Genomic DNA, 14,526 nt, shown 5'->3' on the forward strand with positions numbered 1-14,526 from the left:
ATGGAGAAACCATATATATAAATATATAATTATATATGCAAATATATCACTGATAATTAAACTCATAAGTCAAAATACACAAATATTTATAAAGACATATCCTTTTATGTGAAATTAGGTTTAGGTATAGAGTTAGGGTTAAATATTAAATTAAAGGTGAATTAAGGGATAGTTTTAGGGAAATAATATGTTCATCAGGAAACAAATATTCATAAGAGTTTAGGCAAAAATATGTATAAAAACATATAAATATATATGTTTTGAAATAAGGAAGGATTTAAAGCGAGCCCTATAAATATATTTTTTCTAATTTGAGGATGCATGGATAAATCATATATATGAATATATAATATATAAAATATACCATTGATATTTAAATATGTGTATCAGATACACATAAATATTCATATTAATATATATGCTTTAATGTTAAATTAGGTTTAGGTATGGGGTAATATTAGAGTTAGTATTACAATTTTTGTTGGATTATGGTTATGATTAGGGAATGACTATGTATGATGGGAAAGATGAATGTTCATAAAAATGTACATCTGAATATATGTATGAAATCATAAATATCATGTATATATATTTTGACATAGTCTGGAAGAGTGAAGTGAGACATATGAATACAATACTTCTAATTTGGGAATGCATGAATAAAACATACTTTCATAATATATTTAGATGTACATTTTAATGAACATTCATGTTTCCCATCATACATAGTCATTCCCTAATCAGAACTGGGATTGTGGCTCAGCGGTAGAGCACTTATCTAGCACATGTGAGGCCCTGGGTTCTAGCCTCAGCACCACATAAAAATAAATAAATAAATAAAATAAAAGATATTGTGTCCAACTACATCTAAAAAATAAATATTAAAAAATATTCATATTAATATATATGCTTTGTGTTAAATTAGGATTAGGTTAGAATTAAGGTTAGAGTTGATTATTATTAAATTTTGGGTTGGGTTAGGGTTAGGGTTAGGATTTGGGAAGTATAGTGGCAAATATGAATATTCATAAGAATATATGCCTGCAAATATGTATGAAACATATTTGTTTTGAAATAGTGAAAGTTTTAAAGTGAGTCATATGAATGCACAATTTTTTGAGGGGAAATGCATGCATAAATGATACATATAAATATATAATGATATATATAGAAATATACCATTAATAATTAAATATATAAGCCAAAATACACATAAATATTCATATAAATATATATGCTTTTATGTTTAATTAGGTTAATTATAGAGGTACAGATAGGGTTAATATTAAGTTTTGGGTTAGAAGAGGGTTAGAATTAAGGAATGAATGTGTATATTGGGAAACAGGAATATTCATAAGAATGTACATTTGTAAATATGTATGAAAACATATATAAGTACATATGTTTTGAAATAGGGAAGGGTTTAAAGTGAGTCATATGAATATAATTTTTTTTCTAATCATGGGATGTATGGGTAAATCATATGAATATATAATGACATATACAAATATGCCATTGATAATTAAATATGTAATCAAAATATACATAAATATTAAATTAATGTATATGCTTTTATGTTATGTTAGCTTTAAGTATCAAACTAAATTTAGGGTTGGTAACAAATTTTGGTTTTAGTTGAGGCTATGGTTAGGAAATGAATATGTATATTGGGAAACATGAATATTCATAAGAATGTATGACTGAAAGTATGTATGAAAACATATATGTTTTGAAATAGGGAATAGTGTGAAGTGACTTGTGCAGGCACACTTTTTAAATTTGAGGATGCATGTATGAATTCTCTATACAAATATATGAAAATATACAACTGATATTTAAATATGTCAAATACACATAAATATTCATATTGCTTTAATCCTTTTTATGTTATATTTGATTTAGTTATTTAAATTATTAAATTTAGAGTTAATATTAAATTTTGTGCATGGTTGACGTTAGTGCTCGGGAATGAATGTGTATATTGGGAAACATGAATATTCATAAAAATGTACACTTGAAAACCTATATGAAAACATTTATAAATATTTATGTTTTGAAATACAGAATTGTTTAAAGTGTGTTGTATGAATATGCTTCTTTTTAATGTGGGGATGCATGGATAAATCATGTATATAAATGTATAATAATATATGTATAAATATAACATTGATAATTGTACACATAAGTCAAAATACTCATGAATACTCAATACACTTTTATGTAAATATATATTTAGTTAAATAAAGGAGTAATTTTAGGAATAGCATTAAGTAGTTTGTAGGGTTAGGGTTAGAAATAGGGAATGAATATTTACATAAGAAAAGATTAAGGACTTCTGCCGCAGTCTGGCTGGGCACAAATCAGGAGCCACTGAAGCAGGAACAAACTTTATTTTTAAACTGCAGGAAAACACTTCACACAGCTCCCGGGGAATCCTCCCCAACGCGCCACGAGGCTTGTCCAGGAACCCCTAGCCAGAAAAATCTCTCCCGGAAATCCCTCCTCCTGCACTTCCCCAACCAATGGGAACTCTCGGGGAATCCCCGGAAATCCCCACGAGAACTCCAAAATAGTGCGAGAACTCAAAAGTTGCGGCAGAGGCGGATAGTAATGCCTCGCCTGTCAATCAATACTGTTGGCAAAATGCCAGGGGCCATACAGACTCAGCCGTGGCTCTCAGCATACTTCAAGATGGCAGACCAGAGGGAAGCAGCATTCTGTGTTGCTCTGTAATCCAGATCTCACCTTGTCGAAATACTGCATCTCTGAGAGTTTTTGAGGATCCCTATACAGCTTCTCTCTGCAGAAATTACCAGCACTGTGACCCCACGCAGGGCTCTGGGCCTCAGTGTTCGAGTAGGATGCCGGCGTTTGAGCAGCACCCAAAGCCCAAAGTTCCAGTCCACACAAGACTTGTAGTGGACTGTGTTGATAGGTGATTAGCAGAATCACCTATCAACACATCTGCAGACCATCAAGACTTCGCTCTGCTCCCATGGAGGTCACTCAGCTGTTATCTACCCGCAGCACAATGCCATCACCCGGCTCCCCCAACCTCACCAGACACCCTGGTGCTGAAAGCCGACCATGGCTATCTTGGCTCAACATTCTCACCATATTAGGAGGGGGCAGTTCCCAGATCGGATCTACAGGGGCCAGTGGATTTTCTCAGAAATCACCAGTGCTGCGACTGGTGCGACCAGCACTTCAACCACCCATGCAGAAATCAGAGCCTCTGGGCTCAAGTAAGTCTCTGGACTCCCGACCCAAAGCCCACAGTTCTAGCTCAGGAACGGCTCACATGCAGCTTAGCAGAAACATCTATCCGCACCTCTGCAGAACTCCAAACTGCACTCTGCTCCCACACAGGTCACTTGGATGCTACCTATTCACAGCACAAGGCCATTGCCCAGCTCCTCCCACATCACCAGATACCCTGGCACTGGAAGCAGACCGACTCCATCTTGGAAAACCTTCCTCTCCATTTTGTGGTGGGCATGGCTATCAGATTGGATCACCATTTGAGCAGGTACCTGATTTCCAATTCCTCTCCCCTCCCCAATGGCATTAACTTGACACAGTGACCACCCAACGCAAGATCAACTCTCAGTTGGACAGGAGTGCAGTGCGAACAGGGTGCCACCTACCTGGTGTGAGCCTGGGGGTGAGAGGTCCCGCAGTTGGGACCTGATAAATAAGAGAGGGAAGGGGACTAAAGTCTGGAGCATAACATAGAGATCAGGATTTGGGAAATCTTCAGGCAAAAAAAGACCCATGAGGCACTATTTCCCTGCTGGGACTGATGGGTGGCACTCCCTGCTTCCAGACACTCCACATCAGGTCCAGTCTTCACAGTCTGGTTACCTATACCATCCTGAGGTCAGAGACACCTACTGGATGAGAAGAGAAAGAAACTAATCTCTAAGAGTACTTTTTTTCTCTTTCTCTTCTATACTCGGGCCCTCACATCCCCAACATATGTAAAACCAAGAACTTTGCATGAAATAGGACTTTGAGGACTGAGTCACCTGAATAATGTAATATAGAGGAATTGCATAAGCCCCCCCTTTTTCTTTTTCTTCTCTTTTTTCTTTTTTCTTTCCCTTTTTCTTCTCTTCTTCCTTCACCCTCCAAATTGTACTATTTTAAAATCCTGTATTTTTCTAAAAACATGTGTTTGTTTGTTTTATGTACTCTACTGTCTTTCCATGTAATTATCTACCCCAAATTACCTCCTATCTATTTTCCTACTACTAACCGTCTTCACTAGATTTCTCCTTCACATTTCCTAAGATATATTAACTCTATACCCTCACATCTTCTCCCCTCAACATTTAATCCTATGCCTGACCCCCAGTTCATTGTCCACCGCAAGAAACTATGAATCTTTTTATGAAACTACTGATTATATTTTAAATAATAATCGAATCCAACATTTCTGGACGTTGAGACTATACTGTAAATGTCTTAATAACAACAATTTGTTCATAGGTCATGTATTGTTGATATTGGGATCTGTTAACACTGTTCTTCCCCACAAAGGAGAGATCTTGGAACCCTATAAGAGCACTAAAAATCTATAGGGTAAAAACAATAACACACCAGATCCACAGAGCTAGAAAGGAAGACACATGAGCAATTTGAAAAGACAAGGGAAGAAAGTACCACAAAAAAATCAAGACAACACATCATTAGAAGCATTGGCAGCTATAGCAGAAAAAATGACAGAAAAAGAATTCAGGATATACATGGTTAAAATACTTTGGGATCTCAAAGAAGATATAAGTGAACAAATACAGGCAGTGAAAGATCACTTCCACAATGAGCTCCATAAACTAATCCAAGAAGCAAAAGATCACCTCAACAGGGAGATAGAGGTTCTACAAAAAGACCAAACAGAAATCCTTGAAATGAAAGAAATAATAAACAAAATTAAAAACTCAAATGAAAACATCACCAACAGAGTAGACCACTTAGAAGATAGGACATCGGACAATGAATATCAAATAAGTGATCTTGAAAAGAACACAGACCACAGAGCAAAAATGGTAAGAAACCACAAGCAGAATATTCAAGAAATATGGAATAGCATAAAAAGACCAAATTTAAGAGTTATTGGGATAGAGGAAGGCATAGAGGTCCAAACCAAAGGAATGAACAATCTATTTGATGAAATAATATCAGAAAACTTTCCAAACATGAAGAATGAATTGGAAATCCAAATTCAAGGAGCCTACAGGATGCCAAATGTACAAAATCACAACAGACCCACACCAAGGCACATTATAATGAAAATGCCCAACATACAGAATAAGGAGATAATTTTAAATGCCACAAGAGAAAGGAATCAGATTACATATAAGGGAAAACCAATTAGGATAATGAAAGATTTTTCAACACAGACCCTGAAAGCTAGAAGATCCTGGAACAACATATATCAAGCTCTGAAAGATAATGGGTACAACCAAGAATCTTGTATCCAGCAAAATTAAGCTTTAGATTTGAAGATGAAATAAAAATCTTCCACGATAGACAAAAGTTAAAAGAATTTATAGCTAGAAAACGGGCACTACAAAACATCCTTGGCAAAATATTTCATGAAGAGGAAATGAAAATTAGCAGAGGGAGTTAATACACTAAAGGAAAAACTAATCAAAGAGGAAAACCAATTCAAGTAAAATAACAAAAATAAACAAATATGGATAGAAATACAAACCATGTCTCAATAGTAACCCTAAATGGTAATGGCTTAAACTTACCAATCAAAAGACATAAGCTAGCAGATTGGCTTTTAAAAAAAAAAAAGATCCAACAATATGCTGCCTTCAGGAGACTCATCAAATAGGAAAAGACATACACAGACTGAAGGTGAAAGGTTGGGAAAAATCATACCACCACTCACATGGACTGTGGAAGCAAGCAGGGGTTTCCATACTCATAGCAAATAAAGTAGACTTCAAACCAAGGTTAATCAAAAGGGATAAAGATGAACATTACATACTGCTCAAGGGAACCATACACTAACAAGACATAACAATCATAAATATATATGCCCCAAACAATGGTGCAGCTATGTTCATCAAACAAACTCTTCTGAAGTTCCAGAGTCAAATTGATCACAACACAATAATCTTGGGTGACTTTAACATACCTCTCTCACCACTGGATAGATCTTCCAAACAAAAGTTGAATAAAGAAACTATAGAACTCAATAACATAATCAATAACTTAGACTTAACTGACATATATAGAATATTTCAACCTGCATCAAATGGATACACTTTCCTCTCAACAGCACGTGGATCCTTCTCTAAAGTAGACCATATACTATGCCACAAAGCAACTCTTAGCAAATACAAAAAAGTAGAAATTCTACCATGCATTGTATCAGATCATAATGGAATGAAACTGGAAATCAATGACAAAATAAAAAAAATTTCTCCATCACCTGGAGACTAAACAATATGCTACTGAATGAACAGTGGGTCACAGAAGACATCAAGGAGGAGATTAAAAATTCGTAGAGATAAATGAGAACATAGACACAACATATCGAGATCTCTGGGACACTATAAAAGCAATACTAAGAGGAAAATTCATTGCATGGAGTTCATTCCTTAAAAGAAGAAAAAGTCAACAAATAAATGACCTCACACTACATCTCAAAGCCCTAGAAAAAGAAGAACAAACCAGCAGCAAAAGCAGTAGAAGGCAAGAAATAATTAAAATTAGAGCTGAAATCAATGAAATCGAAACAATTGAAAAAATTGAGAAAACAAAAAGTTGGTTCTTTGGAAAAATAAATAAAATTGACAGACCCTTAGCCATGCTAATAAAGAGAAGGAAAGAGAGAACTCAAATTACCAGCATACGTGATGAAAAAGGTAATATCACAACAGACACTACAGAATACAGAGGATAATTAGAAATTATTTTGAAATCTTATACTCCAATAAAATAGAAGACATTGAAGGCATCGACAAATTTCTTAAGTCATATGATTTGCCCAGATTGAGTCAGGAAGATATACACAATTTAAACAGACCAATATCAAGTGAGGAAATAGAAGAAGCCATCAAAAGCTTACCAACCTAGAAAAGCCCAGGACTGAATGGATACACAGCCAAGTTCTACAAGACCTTTAAAGAAGAACTAATACCAGTACTCTTCAATTTATTTCAGGAAATAGAGAAAGAGGCAGTAATTCCAAACTCATTCTATCAGGCCAATATCACCCTGATTCCAAAATCATGCAAAGACACATCAAAGAAAGAAAACTTCAGACCAATATCCCTAATGAACATAAATACAAAAATTCTCAATAAAATTCTGGCAAATTGAATATAAAAACATATCAAAAAGATTGTGCACCATGATCAAGTGGAATTCATCCCAGGGAAGCAACATACGGAAATCAATAAATGTAATTCATCACATCAACAGACTTAAAGATAAGAATCATATGATCACCTCAATAGACACAGAAAAAGCATTTCACAAAATACAGCACTCCTTTATGTTCAAAACACTAGAAAAACTAGGGATAACAGGAACATATCTCAACATTGTAAAGGCTATCTACGCTAAGCCTCAGGCCAACATCAATATAAACAGAGAAAAATTGAAGGCATTCCCTCTAAAAATTGGAACAAAACAGGGATGCCCTCTTTCACCATTTCTATTCAACATAGTTCTTGAAACACTGGCAAGAGCAATTAGATGAAAGAAATCAAAGGGATATGTATAGGAAAAGAAGAACTTAAATTAGCACTATTTGCTGACTATGTGATTCTATACCTAGAAGACTCAAAAAACTCTTACCAGAAAACTTCTAGAACTAGTAAATGAATTCAGCAAAGTAGCAGGATATAAAATCAACACCCATAAATCAAAGGCATTTCTGTATATCAGTGACAAATCCTCTGAGAAGGAAATAAGGAAAATTACCCCATTCACAATAACCTCAAAAAAAAAAAAAGATACTTAGGAATCAACTTAACAAAAGAGGTGAAGATCTGTATAATGAAAACTACAGAACCCTAAAGAGAGAAATCAAAGAAGACCTTAGAAGATGGAAAGATATATCTTGCTCTTGGATAGACAGAATTAATATTATCAAAATGACCAAACTACCACAAGCACTATACAGATTTAATGCAATTCCAATCAAAATCCCAATGGCATTCCTCACAGAAATAGAGAAAGCAATCATGAAATTCATTTGGAAAAAATAAGAGACCCAGAATAGCTAAACAAATCCTTAGCAGGAAGAGCCAAGCAGGTGGCATCGCTATACCAGACCTTAAACTATACTACAGAGCAATAGTAAAAACACGGCATGGTATTGGCACCAAAACAGACTGGTAGACCAATGGTACAGAATAAAGGACACAGAGACTAACCCACAAAATTACAATTATCTTATATTAGACAAAGGTGCCAAAAACATGCACTGGAGAAGAGATGGCATCTTCAATAAATGGTGCTGGGAAAACTGGAAATACATATGCAACAAAATGAAATTAAACCTATATCTCTCCCCATGCACAAGTCTTAACTCAAAATGGATCAAGGACCTACTCCGCATCTAATAGAAGAAAAAGTAGGCCCTAATCTTCATCATGTGGGATTAGGCCCCAACTTCCTTAAAAAGACTCCTATAATGCAAGAATTAAAACCAAGAATCAATAAATGGTATGGAATCAAACTAAAAAGTTTTTTCTCAGCAAAAGAAACAATATGTGAAGAGCCTACATCCTGGAAGCAAACCTTTAATCCTCACACATCAGATAGAGCACTAATATCTAGAGTATATAAAGAACTCAAAAAGGTAAGCACTGAGAAAACAAATAACCCAATCAACAAATGGGTCAAGGACCTGAACAGACACTTCTCAGAAGAAGATACACAATCAATCAACAATATATGAAAAAATGCTCATCATCTCTAGCAATCATAGAAATGCAAATCAAAACTACTCTAAGATATCATTCCTCACTCCAGTCAGAATGGCAGCTACTATGAAGACAAACAACAATAAGTGTAGGCGAAGATGTGGGGAAAAAGGTACACTCATACATTGCTGGTGGGACTGCAAATTGGTGCAGCCAATATGGAAAGCACTATGGAGATTCCTTGGAAATCTGGGAATGGAACCACCATTGACCCAGCTATTCCTCTCCTTGGATAGAAGGTTTTAATGTGATTCATATGAATACTTTTTAAAAATTTTGGACATGCATGGATAAATTATATATATATGAATATGTACTAATATATAGAAGTATATCATCAATAATTGAATATATGTCAAATACATATGAATATTAATATTAGTATATATGCTTTTATGTAAAATTAGGTTTAGGTATGGGGTAAGGTCAGAGTTAGTATTAAATTTTGGGTAAGTTTAGGGTAAGGGAATGCATATGTATATCTGTAAACATATACTCAAAATAATGTATGTGTGAAAGTAAGTGTGAAAACAAATGAGTATATATGTTTTCAAATAGGGAGGATTTAATGTGAGTTTTATGAATACACTTTTTTAAAATTTGGAGATGCATGGATAAATTATATATATATAAATATAAACTAATATATATATAAATATCTCATTGACATTTGAATATATAATCAAAATACAAATAAATATTCATATTTTTACATATGCTTTATGTAAAACTGACTTAAGTATAGGGTAAAGTTAGGGTTAGTACTAACTTTGGGTTGTTAGGGTTAGCATTAGGGAATGAATATGTATATCAGGAAACATGAATATTTATGCAAATGTATGCATGAATATATGTATGAAAACATTTACATATGTATATTTTAAAAAAGGGAATGGTTTAATGTGCATCATATGAATATACTTTTTTAATTTGGGTATGAATGGGTTAAATTATATATGTATACATACTAATATGTATGCAAGTATCCCATTGATAAGTGAACAAATAAGTCAAAATACAAAAAATATTCATATCTTTATATATGCTTTTATGTAAAATTAGTTTTAGATATAGGGGTAAAGTCATGGAGAGTATTAAAAATTAGGTTGATTAGGGTTATTGTTACGGAATGAATATGTAAATTGGGAAACATGAGTATTCAAGTGATTATATTTCTTTGTTTTTGTGGAGGATAGGGCATCATAAATTAAAGGTAGGTATAGGTTTCCAGCACCTAGAATAAAGGGAGCTTAATGATGGTACAAATAAGCTGTTTCTGAGATTTCTTCCAATGAGATAATTCAATTGTCTGGGGAATTGGGAGAAAGAGAGAAGAATCTGAGCCTCTTGTATAAATAGGCATAATGATGGCAAGCATCAGCAATACACCAGAAAGGTGTTCCAAGCCAGGCATGGTTGCATTTCCCTATAATCCCAGGTACTTGAGGGACTGAGGCAGGAGGAAGGCAAGTCTGAGGCTAGCCTCTGCAGCTTTGCTAGGCCAGCCTCAGCAATTTAATAGAACCTTTAGCAATTTAAAAAGATCATGCCTCAAAATATTTTTAAAAAGAGATGAGTATGTGGGGCTGGGGTTGTAGCTTAGTGGTTGAGCGCTTGCCTTGCATGCTTGAGGCATTGGGTTCAATCCTCAGCACCACGTAAAATAAATAAATAAATAAAAGATACTGGGTCCATCTACAACTAAAACAAACAAACAAACAAACAAATTTTTAAAAAATGGATGGGGATGTAGCACAGTGACACTGTGATAAAAATGTCCCTGGGTTTAATCCTCAGTATAAAAAAAAATTATAAAAGGGACTGGGGGTATAGCTCTCAATGATTGAACCTCTGGGTTCAATCCCCAGTGAGAGGAAGGAGGTTTCTACACTGCATAGAAATATTTTTTTTAATCTGAAATATAAGTGAATGGGGAACCAACAGAGAAATCACAAAGCGACTACTTAGATTATTGTCCTGAAATAAAGAAATGATCCTTTCGTTCCGGTGACTCACCTCTAACCAAAGTCTTCATTTAAAAAGGCAGGAGCTTTGGACACTTAAGAGTAATCTAATCCCTTTGCAAAATCATCAGACAGCACTCAGGCTCGTCTGATGATCTCATCTTTCCAGGCACATGGGATTAGTTAACCTTGAAATTTTATCCTATCAGTATAATTCCTCATCTCTTCTCAAGATTGCACTGGCAATTCCTTTGGCAGCTGATCACACAGTGAGGACCACAGAAACTCATAGGCTTTCAAGACAGCAGAACACCCTTGGAGAACAAATGCCTCTGCTGCTGGAGGTCACAGCACCCAGAAGTGACTAGAGGAAGCAGCTGATGACCTCTCCAATGAGTTCTGCTATTTCTGTCGTGTAGAGCACAGATCCAATAGCTACTGGCAAATGAACTAATATGCCTCCAGTCTGAAGGATAGATCATACAAATCTTAACTATAGTTGGGAAATTGATATGTATTGAGAAAACTCAAAGCCGTCCTATACAAAACTTATTATAGAAATTCTGCTTTGCCTCATGTCAAACTTATTTTACCTTTTGAAGAAGAGCTTTCTAAAAATGTGCACAGAAGGTGAGTCCTCAAAATGAGTCTCCCTAGGTGAGAGAAGGACCTTGAGAGTACCTAACTCTGGGGAGAACTCCCAGGTAGAGGTGCTCACCATGTGCTTTGACACACTTTTGGCTGGATTCCCAGCTTAAATGGTCACTTCTGGTCTTGATTTTAACACCCTTCATAAAATTTCTTCTGGGCACCAGAAGTGTCTCTCCATAATAACTAAGAAAAAATCATTACTTGCTTGCAACATTATGCAAAAGATACCCTAATCAATGAAATTCTACAGCATCTGTCTAGCCATTAGTCTTTCTCAACTCTCAGGATATTTTCTGTAGAGAGTTAGATTATTAGAAAGGGATTTATTTTCTTGTTTTTGAATCTTCAAATTAATAATAAAACCCCTTATGCCATTCTAAGTGGTTGAAGTTCTAAAGGAAGTCAGAAGAGAACATATTATTGTGGCACTTATAAAATGTGGAGCATCCTCAAAGATGGTTATGGTGTAATTGTTTTTTAAAAAAATTTTATTGCATTATAGTTATACATAGAATTGGGGTTCATTTTGACATGATTAGACAAGCATGGAATGTAATTTGCTTCATTTAAGTCCCCAGTACTTCCCCTTTCCCTCCACTCTTCCCTCCCCTATTCTATTGGTCTTTCTTCTATTATAGTATTTATTTTACATATTTGATCATGACCATGACACTGATGTTGATACTCATCACTTGATGCATGATAATGGACAGTAAAACAACAATTATTCAACATGTTTGTGTCAAAATTGAACAGGGGCTTGTGAAAGTTTCAGTGTCAGTAATCATGGCCACTTAAAAGGTGAATGCATTAGAAAATTAGTATGATATCATTAGCAAACAAAATTAATTATACTTAGCCAAAATTCAACAATGGTTGGACTTCCTTTCTCTTCCCTGCCTTCCACACGCAATATTGTCCTAGTTCACAAATTTTAATTTGGTGCAAGGCATGCTTGACAGAATAAGTGACAGCTATAAATGTTGGAGCATATATTTATTCCAATGGCTAAAGAGTAATAAATCATATTGTCAAGTTGCAATCTAACATTTAAGTTCTATCCTTACTATGAATAAGTAGCAAAGCATTTCAATTCTCTACAAAATGAGACAAAAAGTACATTAACTTATCACAGTGGATCATTGAACTTGATAAATGTATTTTTCCTAATTCATACTTTCTCCTTTCTGTTGAGAAAAATGTCTTACCTGAATGTGTAATTTTTACATTTTACAGGTTATAGGAAAAGAAAACTGCACAACAGGATTATTACTATGTGCTAAAAGATGGCACTTGTATCTGATTGACTTGTAGAGGGCTCAAGTGAAACCTCTTTGATCTTTGGGGGCTTTTTAACTGAAAGGTTTTGGAAATCCTTTTGGCACTGGTAAAAACAGAACTGTCGAACTGTAGTAGCTAGCTGTTTATACTCGGTCAATTTTTAGCAATGGATAAGAATGTCTTTGCTGAAGCCAATTTATTAGTACATAATTGGCAATGTTGCCTTAAAGGCAAAAAGCAAATTTTTCTTTTATCAAAAATTCCCCAAATTTTTGCTAACATTCAAAGTTATATAAAAGGTCTGCATTTTCTTATTCAGCCTTTCATAGGCTGAGAAATAGGAACCTTCTGAACATTTTTAGGTAAAAGGAATTTTTTAATGATGTAATTAATACCACATCTAGTTAGTTGGACACACACTTTCAAAGCCTAAATCCATTTGCTGAATTGTTTCTATTCAAAGACAAGAAGTGTCCATTGTGAAAAATGGATGAGTAATGCAAAAATTATTCTCAAGTGTTCTATCAGAAAAGGTACCAATGCAGGTACCGCTTTCTAATGAATTTGGGGAAAAAAACTGAAAAAACTGTACCCATCTCAAATTTGTTGAGATAGTTGTAAGAGAATATAAGGACAGTTTCTCCTAAAATATGGTAGATTTTTTAAAAAAATTGTTTGGTTGATTGATTTTTGTTGTTGTTTTTGAGATGCTGGAGATTGAACTCAGGCACTTTACCTCTTAGCTATATCCTCATCTCCTTTTAAATTGTTATTACAAGTCAGGGTCTCTCTAAATTGCTCAGGCTAGTCTTGAATGTATGATCCTCCTGCCTCCCAAGTTCCCAGGTAGCTGGGATTAGGCGTGTGCCACCACACTGTTTTTTTTGTTTTTGTTTTTGTTGTTGTTGTTGTTTTATTTTTTGTTTTTAAGTTATATCAACTGCAGAATTTTTTCACAAAGTAAAAAAGCAGGTGCTGTTCAGTGTAAAGGTTCAAATAGCTTAGGGCAACAAAAAAGATATTGCAAAACTAACTGATGAATTTGCTAACTTCAGTGACTAAATACTTAAAGTTTGACATGACAATATCAACATATTTTCATGGCTTGAGATTTTATATTTCAATTTTTTCATGTAGTCTATCTAAAACAGTGTATAAAAGCTATTAACTATGTAAGTTAATAAAACCATAGTTTATTTCCATTTTTGTTTTATTCACACATTTTAGGCTGGGCTATGAATTATCCCTCTCCATGTACTTAATTCTCCATTGCATCGAGCTTGGTGAGGTATAGAGTCTGCTACTCTAGGGATCCACTTCCCAAGCTGCCCCTGCACTTTTGTAGGACATGTGTCTCAGGCCAATTCAGTCACACATCACTACTTGAGATGTGAATTGGAGACTAATGATACAACTAGTCCTTGTTTGTGGCAGAGGAGGTTGTAGCCTCATCCTATTCCGAAGAGCAGCAGAGGTCCCTTGTCCAGCTCTGGCAAGCTGTGTTGTATAATGTTCTCGGGAGTGACAGTGAAGTCCTCTCTGGACAATTTCTATGGCTTAATTTGACTACTTCTGGTGGCCCAGTGTCCAAGTCTGGGTTGCTAACTTTCTTGACTATTCAGTGACATGATTGTTACTATTTCATGAAAATTTCCCTTTTCTTAAATTGTCCGTTT

The sequence above is a fragment of the Marmota flaviventris genome, chromosome 11, assembly GCF_047511675.1.
Source record: "Marmota flaviventris isolate mMarFla1 chromosome 11, mMarFla1.hap1, whole genome shotgun sequence".
Classification (NCBI taxonomy): Eukaryota; Metazoa; Chordata; class Mammalia; order Rodentia; family Sciuridae; genus Marmota; species Marmota flaviventris.